Raw genomic sequence first — 8,363 nt, 5'->3', positions numbered from 1 at the left:
TCAGCAGGCCGCTGGGCCTGTTCTGCCGGTGGGTCGCAGGTCCGCCTACCTTGCTGGCGCTTGGGGCGGCTCTCGACAATATTAATTCCGCCTGTTTAAGTACATGGGAGATCTTTTCATCTTCTTAGGTTTTCTTCAATTTCTTTCTTTAGCATTCTATAGTTTTAATTGTAGAGATTTTTAGCCTCTTTTGTTAGTATTTTATATTTTTTGAGGCTACTATGAATGTGATGGTTTTACTAATTTTAAATTCAGCTGATTCATTGTTGAGAGTATAGGAATGTAAGTGATTTATGGGTGTTGATTTTGTATTCTGCTAATTTGCTGGATTCATTTATGAGTTCTAGAAGTTTTCTGGTGGAATTTTATTGGGTCTTCTACATGCAGGATCATGTCATTGTCAAAGCAGAGATGGTTTGAGCTTTTCTTTTTCTATTTGTATCCCTTTAATTTCTTAGTTACATTTAATTGCTCTAGCTAGAGTTTCCAGGACTGTGTTGAATAGAAGTAGTAAAAGAGGGCATCTCTGTCTTGGTCTCATTTTTAGAGGGGAATGCTTTCAATTTTTCTCCATTTAGAATGATGTTGGCCTTGGATTTAACATATATAGTTTTATAATGTTGAGGTGTGTTTCTACTATCTCTTGTATTTCTAGTGTTTTGAACATAAATGGATGCTGAATTTTGTCAAATGCTTTTTCTGCATATATTGAGATAATCATGTGATCCTTTAAGTCTATTAATGTGATGAATTACATTTATTGATTTCCATATGCTGAACCAACCTTGCTTCCCTGAGATAAACCCCACTTTATCATGGTACACTATCTTTTTAATATGTTCTTGTTTGTGATTTCTCAGTATTTTATTAAGAATTTTTTCATCAATATTTATCAGTTATATTGGTCTGAAATTTTCTTTCCTTGATGTGTCTTTGTCTGGTTTTCATATCAAGATGATACTAGCTTCATAAAATGAGTTTGGATGGTTCCCACCTTTTCTATTTCATGAACTATTTTGAGGAGGATTGGTGTTAGTTCTTTTTTGAAGGTCTCCTGGAACTACTCTAAGAATCCATCTGGTTCAGGGCTTTTCTTTATTGGTAGGTTTCAGATGGTATCTTCAATTTTATTGCTTGAAATTGATCTGTTTATATTTTCTATGCCTTCCTGATTCAATCTGGGTAGGTCATATATCTCTAGAAATTTGTCTTAAGATTTTCTATTTTATTAGAGTATAAATTTTCAAAATAGTCTCTGATTATCATCTATATTTCATTGGTGTCCATTGTGATATTTCCTTTTTCATCACAAATTTTAGTAATTTGAGTTTTCTTTCTCTTTTTCTTCTTTAGCTTGTCTAAGGGTTTATCAACTTGGTCTGAAATTTATTTTTTCAAAGAACCAACTTTTGTTTTTATGTATTTTGGAGATTTTTTTGTTTCAAATTCATTAATTTTATCTCTAAATTTTAATTAGTTCCTGTATTTTACTGTTTTTTTTTTGTGCCAATTTGTTGTTCTTTTTCAAGGGCTTTGAGATGTAATGTTAAGTCATTTATTTAGTAACTTTCTATTCTTTTAAGAAATAAGCAGTGTAATGAACTTTTCTCTTGTAACTGCCTTCATAGTGTCCCATTCATTATGATATTGCTATTCTCATTTACCTCTAAGTATTCTAAGATCATGATCTTGCTATTCTCATTTACCTCTAAGTATTCTTTTTTGTGTGTTGCTATTCTCATTTACCTCTAAGTATTTTCTTTTTCATTCATTTTTGCTTCTGCTATCTATTGGTCATTCAATTGACTGTTTATTAGTCTCCAGATGTTATAGTAGTTTCTATTTTTGATTTTATAGTCCATTTCTAATTTTATTCCATTATGGCTTACAGAACCGAAGGTATTATCTCTATTTTTTTTTTTGTATTTGCTAAAAGTTGCTTGGTGGCCTAAGATATGGTCTATCTTAGAGGAGGATCCATGTGCTGCTGAGAAGAAAGTATATTCAGTCATCTTTTGTACCTCACAGTTTAGGGGGAGATAAATATACAACAACCAATGTAAATATATAGCATTAAACCAAACAATTCCTTCCATGACATTTACAATGTTAATTGTCACAGTGAACAGAAATATATGGTCAGTTACTGCTCACATTAAAAACAGCACACGAATTGGGTATCAAAATACTTTATATACAAACAGAGATATGAAAAATTGTGGTATATATGTGTAATAAGAATTGTAATGCATTCTGCTGTCATTTATTTTTTCAATCAATAAAAAACAGTAAGTTTGAAAAGTTTTACAATTTTGAATGGTGAACATGGAGAGAATAGAAGAGATATATAGAGATAATTATGAGGAAGGAGGAAAGAAAACACAAATAAAAAATAAGGGAGCTTGAAATGGAGAATAATAGAATTTGGCTGTTAGAACAAAAAGAGAAAGAATTAAGAAAAAACTGATAAGTGAGAGAAAAAGAAAAATACATATTAAATCAAAAATAAAAAGCATAAAAACAATAACAAAACCAAAATATACTTATCAGCATCTTACCCCTCAAAATTCTGAGCCTTGGAAGTTGCCTTCAAAAAGTGCTAGAAATGAGAAAAAAGTGACAAATGATCATGTGTCCATGAAACATTCAGCTCACAATTAAACAGAGAAAGGAAAAAAAACTTCTCAATGAAAAGTTAAAAAATTGTTTCTGTTAGAGTTAAAAAAATTCTTGGCATCTCTTCTCAGCAGTGGTTAGCTGCATGGGATGGAGTGTGATATCTGCCTCACCCTCTGGATGGGGTTGCTGGAGTGTGAAAGGAGATCATGCAGGCAGAGTTCCTAGAGACTAGGTTTAGCCCTAGGTAATTTCCAGGTTCTTTGTTGAGCAGTGATTGGTGTGAAGATTTTAAATCAGTGCACCTTCAGAGATTTGTATATGATGCCGAGGATTTTTTTTATATGGCCAACACACCTAGGTGTAGTTAGAAGTGGCCCTAAGCTCTGGGCCATTCTACGTTGAAATCAGGAAATGCTCTATCCTTTCAGCTTGGTCCCAGCTTCTCTCCAAGGTATTCACACTGACTCCATTGTTTGTTGATCTCTGCCAGTTTCAGTGACCTAAAACTGAAGCTCTTGCTAGTTAAAATAGCTCTCATTTTCACTTCTCAGCAATGTGAAGTATGATGGAATGGGAAGTAGTCAATTAGAGTTTTGTCTGGACAGATCATATGCACTCCCTTAGTGCCACTGCTCCAGTTTTATGAGGAGAGTTCCAGTGCTGATTCTTAGGTCTAACCAGGCCTTAGGGACTTTGTTAGGTGGTATCTGCTCTTGAGAGATTAGATCAATACACACTCCAGGACCCAGCAGGTGCTGATCTCCACTGGGAATCTGGATATAAGGAGTCTCCCAAGAATTCCCTCTACACATTCTGCTGCCCACAAATATGGCCTGTTATGGTTTGAATATCAGTGTCCACCAAAATCTCAAGTGTGAGACAATGCAAGAGGGTTCATAGAAGAAATGATTGAGTTATAAAAGCCTTAACTCAACCAATGAATTAATCACCTGATAGGATTAAGTGGTAACAGAAGGCAGGAAGGATGTGGCTGAAGGAGGTGGGACTTGTGGGCATGGTTTTGGGATATATATAAAGCAGATCTCTCTCTCTCTCTCTCTCTCTCTCTCTCTCTCTCTCTTCCTCCCTCACTCCCTCCTTTCTGATCATCTTGTGAGCTGCTTCCCTCAGGGCCACTTCTAACTACACCTAGGTGTGTTGGCCATATAAAAAAATCCTCAGCATCATATACAAATCTCCTCTGGCCAGACTTAGGATGACTTTTATCAGTCACAGATGGGGATTCTAGGGTTTCTAGAAGAGACTTTTAATGTCAGAACCACAGTACAGAGCTGGGGACATCTGAGGAAAAGGTAAAACCCAGTGTACCAAGATCCCAGTTGAAATATGAAGCCATTCTTGCTAGGTACAAGTTGCAAGAAATAACCAGAATGAGAAGAACCTCTTTTTGGATGTGGCTTGGCCCCATGTTTCTGAGAGATGTGAAATACACATGAGGGAGGTCCTATACTCAGGTTGGGGTCCTAGATGGCCGTAGGCCTTTGGTGCACAAGGCTCTTCCATAATAGTAGATAGATCTTAAGTCCTCAGGCATGGTTACCCAATACCCTCTCACCTCCAGCCACAACTTACCACTCAATTAATCCCATCAGGTGATTATTCACTAATTAGGTTAAGGTTATCACAACCCAATTATTTCCACTCTGAATCCTCTTGCATTGTCTCACATTTGAGTTTTTAGAAGACAACTCATATCTAAACTATAACCCCCCATTTTAAAATATATATTTATTTTTTACTCTTTCTTTTTGAAAATTTAAGCTTCCAACTTTTTCAAATATTATCTATCATTATTTTACTTTTTTCTATTTTATAAGATTGTGTGCATGTGTTTTTACTGTAAGGATAGGAGATACACACATACACATAATGGAGTTTTACTTAGTCATAAAGAACAATGAAAATATGACATTTTTGCTGGTAAATGGATAAAACTGGAGAACATAATGATAAATGAAGCAGTAAATCAAGTTGATTTTTTTTCTCACATGCAGAAACTTGAGTGAAGTAAGGAAAAAAGAGGAGGTGAGAATCCCATAAAGGTGAAATAAATGAGTGGAGTAGAGAAAGGGAATTAGGAGAAGCAGAGATGGAAAAGGCTAGAAGTTGAGGAATAAAATTTAAAACATTATTCTGTGTATAGATATTAATATACAACAGTGAATTCCACCTTTATGTATATCTATAAAGCACCAATTAAAAATAATAAATATCCAGGCACAGTAATGAACACATGTAATCTCAGTGGCTTTGAAGGCTGAGGCAAGAAGATTGTGAGTTCAAAGCCAGCCTCAGCAACTTAGCAAGGCTCTAAGCAACTCAGTGAGATCCTGTCTCTAAATAAAATACAAAATAGGTCTGGGGATGTAGCTCAGTGCTGAGTGCTCTTGAGTTCAATCCCCAGTAAGCCCCCACCAAATAATAATAATAATAATAATATAAATAGAAGAAATATTAGAAAAGCAGAGAGGGGGAGGTGAATAGGGAAGAGGGCAAGGAAAGTGAAAACAATGGAGATTAAAATGGAGCAAATTGTGTTCTGTGCATATGTGAATATGTCAAAATGAACTCATTTTATGTATAACCATGCACTAATAAAAAATTAAAAATAGAACTTAGAAGGATGTTAATAAAAGATAAAAAACAAAGTTAAAAATGAGATATAGAGTGAGAAGAAAGTTTATAATAATAATACAATTTTTTTCTAAAATGTATTTAAATATTATATAATCTTTTAAAAATATGTATTTGAAAACACTTGAAAATGTTTCAGAAAATAATTTTGAAAACAAATGGTTCTGGGAAAACTGGGAATCCATATGTAACAAAATGAAATCAGACTTCTTACCTCTCACCCTGCACAAAACTCAATTCAAAGTGGATCAAGGACCTAGGTATTAGAGCAGAGACTCTGCACCTGTTAGAAGAAAAAATAGGTTCAAATCTTCAGCATGTTGGCTTAGGAACTGAATTTTTCAACAAGATTCCTGAAGCTCAAAAAGTAAAATCAATGCCGCAGTTGGCTGGGCACAAATCATGAGCCACTGAAGCAGAAACAAACTTTATTTCTGAACTCCACCAGCACACTCCACACACGCTCCCTGGAAAAATGCCAAATGCCACGCCATGCGGCTCCTCCTGGGACACACTCCTCCAACAGCAAATTCCTCCTCCGGAATTCGCTCCTACAGCACTTCTCTAACCAATGGGAACTCTCCAGGAGTCACTCAAGGCAGACAGCAGGGGTCTAGTTTCCAATTGAATGCACATCTTAACATAATCATTATCATCTCAATGGCTTGTTGGTGTCATCTTTCAACCCAAAATGCCATGCATCATTCCTACTTGGCTATGGCTCTCAGCAAATCAAGACTCAATAAATAGGATGTAATCAAAATAAAAAGCTTCACAGCAAAGGAAACAATCAAGAATGTAAACAGGGAGCCTACAGAATGGGAGAAAATCTTTGCTCCCTGCACCTCAGATAGAGAATTAATCTCCAGTATATACAAAGAACTTTAAAAACTTAACAAAATAATAATAATAATAATAATAATAACAACAACAACAACAACAACAACAACAACAACAACAACCCAATCAATAAATGTGCAAAGGAACTTAACAGACACTTTACTGAATAATAAATATGGTAAAAAAATATAGGAAAAAATGTTCAACATCTCTAGTAATTAGAGAAATGCAAATTAGAACTACACTGAGATTCCACCTCATTCCAGTGAGAATGACAATTATCAACAGTACAAATAATGGGCTGGGGCTGGGGCTCAGTGGTAGAGTACTTGCTTAGCATATGTGAGGTACTGGGTTCAATCCTTAGCACCATATACAAATAAATAAAATAAAGGTATTGTGTCTATCTACAACTAAAAAAATATTTTTAAAAAGAGTACAAGTAACAACAAATGTTGGTGAGGATGTGGGGAAAAAGATACATTCATACATGGTTGGTGGGACTGCAAATATTTTCAGCCACTCTGGAAAGCAGTATGGAGATTCCTCAAAAAACTAGGAATTGAACCACCATTTGATCCAGCCATCCTGCTCCTCAACATATACCCAAAGGACTTAAAATCAGCATGCTATAGTTACGTGGCCACATTCATGTTTATAGCAGTTCAGTTCACAATAGCAAAGCTACCAGCTCAGGTGCCCAGGTGCTCTTGGACAGAAGAATGAATTTAAAAAATGTGGTATGTATACCCAATGAAATCTTACTCTGCCATAAAAAAATTATGGCATTTGCTGGTAAATGGATGAAATTGGAGGCTATCTTTTTAAGTGAAATAAGCTGATTCCCCCCAAATAGGCCGAATGTTCTCTCTCACATGGGGATGCTGACTTGCAGTAGGCATGAGGGAGGGAGGAGTAGAGGGTCCCTAGATTGGGACATGGAGGAATGAGGGGAAAGAAGGTTGGATGGAAATGTGAAAGACAGTAGAATGAACAGGACATAACTTTTCTATGTCATGTATGGATACACGACCTGTGTAACTCCACATCATGTACAACCACAAAAATGGGAACTTATACTCTCTCTCTATATTTTTATGTCAAAACATATTCTACTGTCATATATAAGTAAAAAGTGAAAGGATACTTGCAGAGTCCATACCAAGTCCAAAGACCACACCACACATGGGAATCTCATGTAAGAGACTTATTGTCAGTAGCACAAAGAGAACCTATGAGACTGTCCCTCCCAGGAGAGCAGCAGCTTGTGGGCACTCCCAGAGCAGCTTTATAGCCTAAAAGAGGAATTTCATAAGCTACTTAAGAGTTCATCATAAACTGGGGTGGGGTTGATTATCAATAGCACATGTTCTTATGGGAAGTTTAGCAGCATTGCCTCAGAATCAAAATTTTGGAGCCTCTAGCTAAAATGGCTTCCAATCTAAATTGGCGAATCTGATGCCAATATTAATCTAATGTCAATAAAAAGAACAAATAAAAAATGTTGATAATCATGTGAAATTTAATCTCCATTCCTCAGTTTAATGCAATTGTGTATTATATCCTTATTTTTCTGATCAATAATTATTTATATATGTATGTATATATTTAAGCTTAATGGTCATCCATAGTGGTTAGGTTCATCCTGACAAATTCATCATACATGCATGGGATCAATTTTAGTTCATGATTCCCTCTTTTCCTCTTCTTCTCCTCCCCTCTCCTTTTTCTTTCTCTATTCTACTAGACATCTTTTTGCTCATCTAGTAATGTATTTGGTTGGTTCTTTATGTGGTCTTATCCTTTCCTATTCCTTTTCTTTATTTTACTCCAACTTGCACATGAGAGAAAATAGTTGGCCTCTGAATCTTTTTTTTAAAGGAAGTTTTATTGCTTTGTTAGAAAAGGAGAATCATAGGGGACTCGTGTTCCAGAAGCTGTGAGGAGGTTCAAGGGGCTTTTAAAGAGGTGATTCAAATGCTACTTTTCACTATTCTGTCCAGCGTTGTAAATGACTTGTTAATTTGGGACACAGTAATTCCTGAGATCTTCTTGTGCCATTCCCAAAATCATTACTTCATTCCTGTGATGGGTGTGTGCTCAAGGACAGATAATTCTGCCTAAAATGGGGAAGACAAGTAATACTGTTTCCCCTGAAATTAGGGAGGGTGTGAAATTAGGGAGGAGCAGGGGAAGAAGAAGAGAAAGAAACATGTCCACTTTAAAAATAAGTCACATTTTCAGAGCAG

Source organism: Ictidomys tridecemlineatus, chromosome 12 (genome assembly GCF_052094955.1).
Source record: "Ictidomys tridecemlineatus isolate mIctTri1 chromosome 12, mIctTri1.hap1, whole genome shotgun sequence".
Classification (NCBI taxonomy): domain Eukaryota; kingdom Metazoa; phylum Chordata; class Mammalia; order Rodentia; family Sciuridae; genus Ictidomys; species Ictidomys tridecemlineatus.
The sequence above is the reverse complement of the archived record's forward strand: the minus strand, read 5'-3'. Positions refer to the sequence as shown.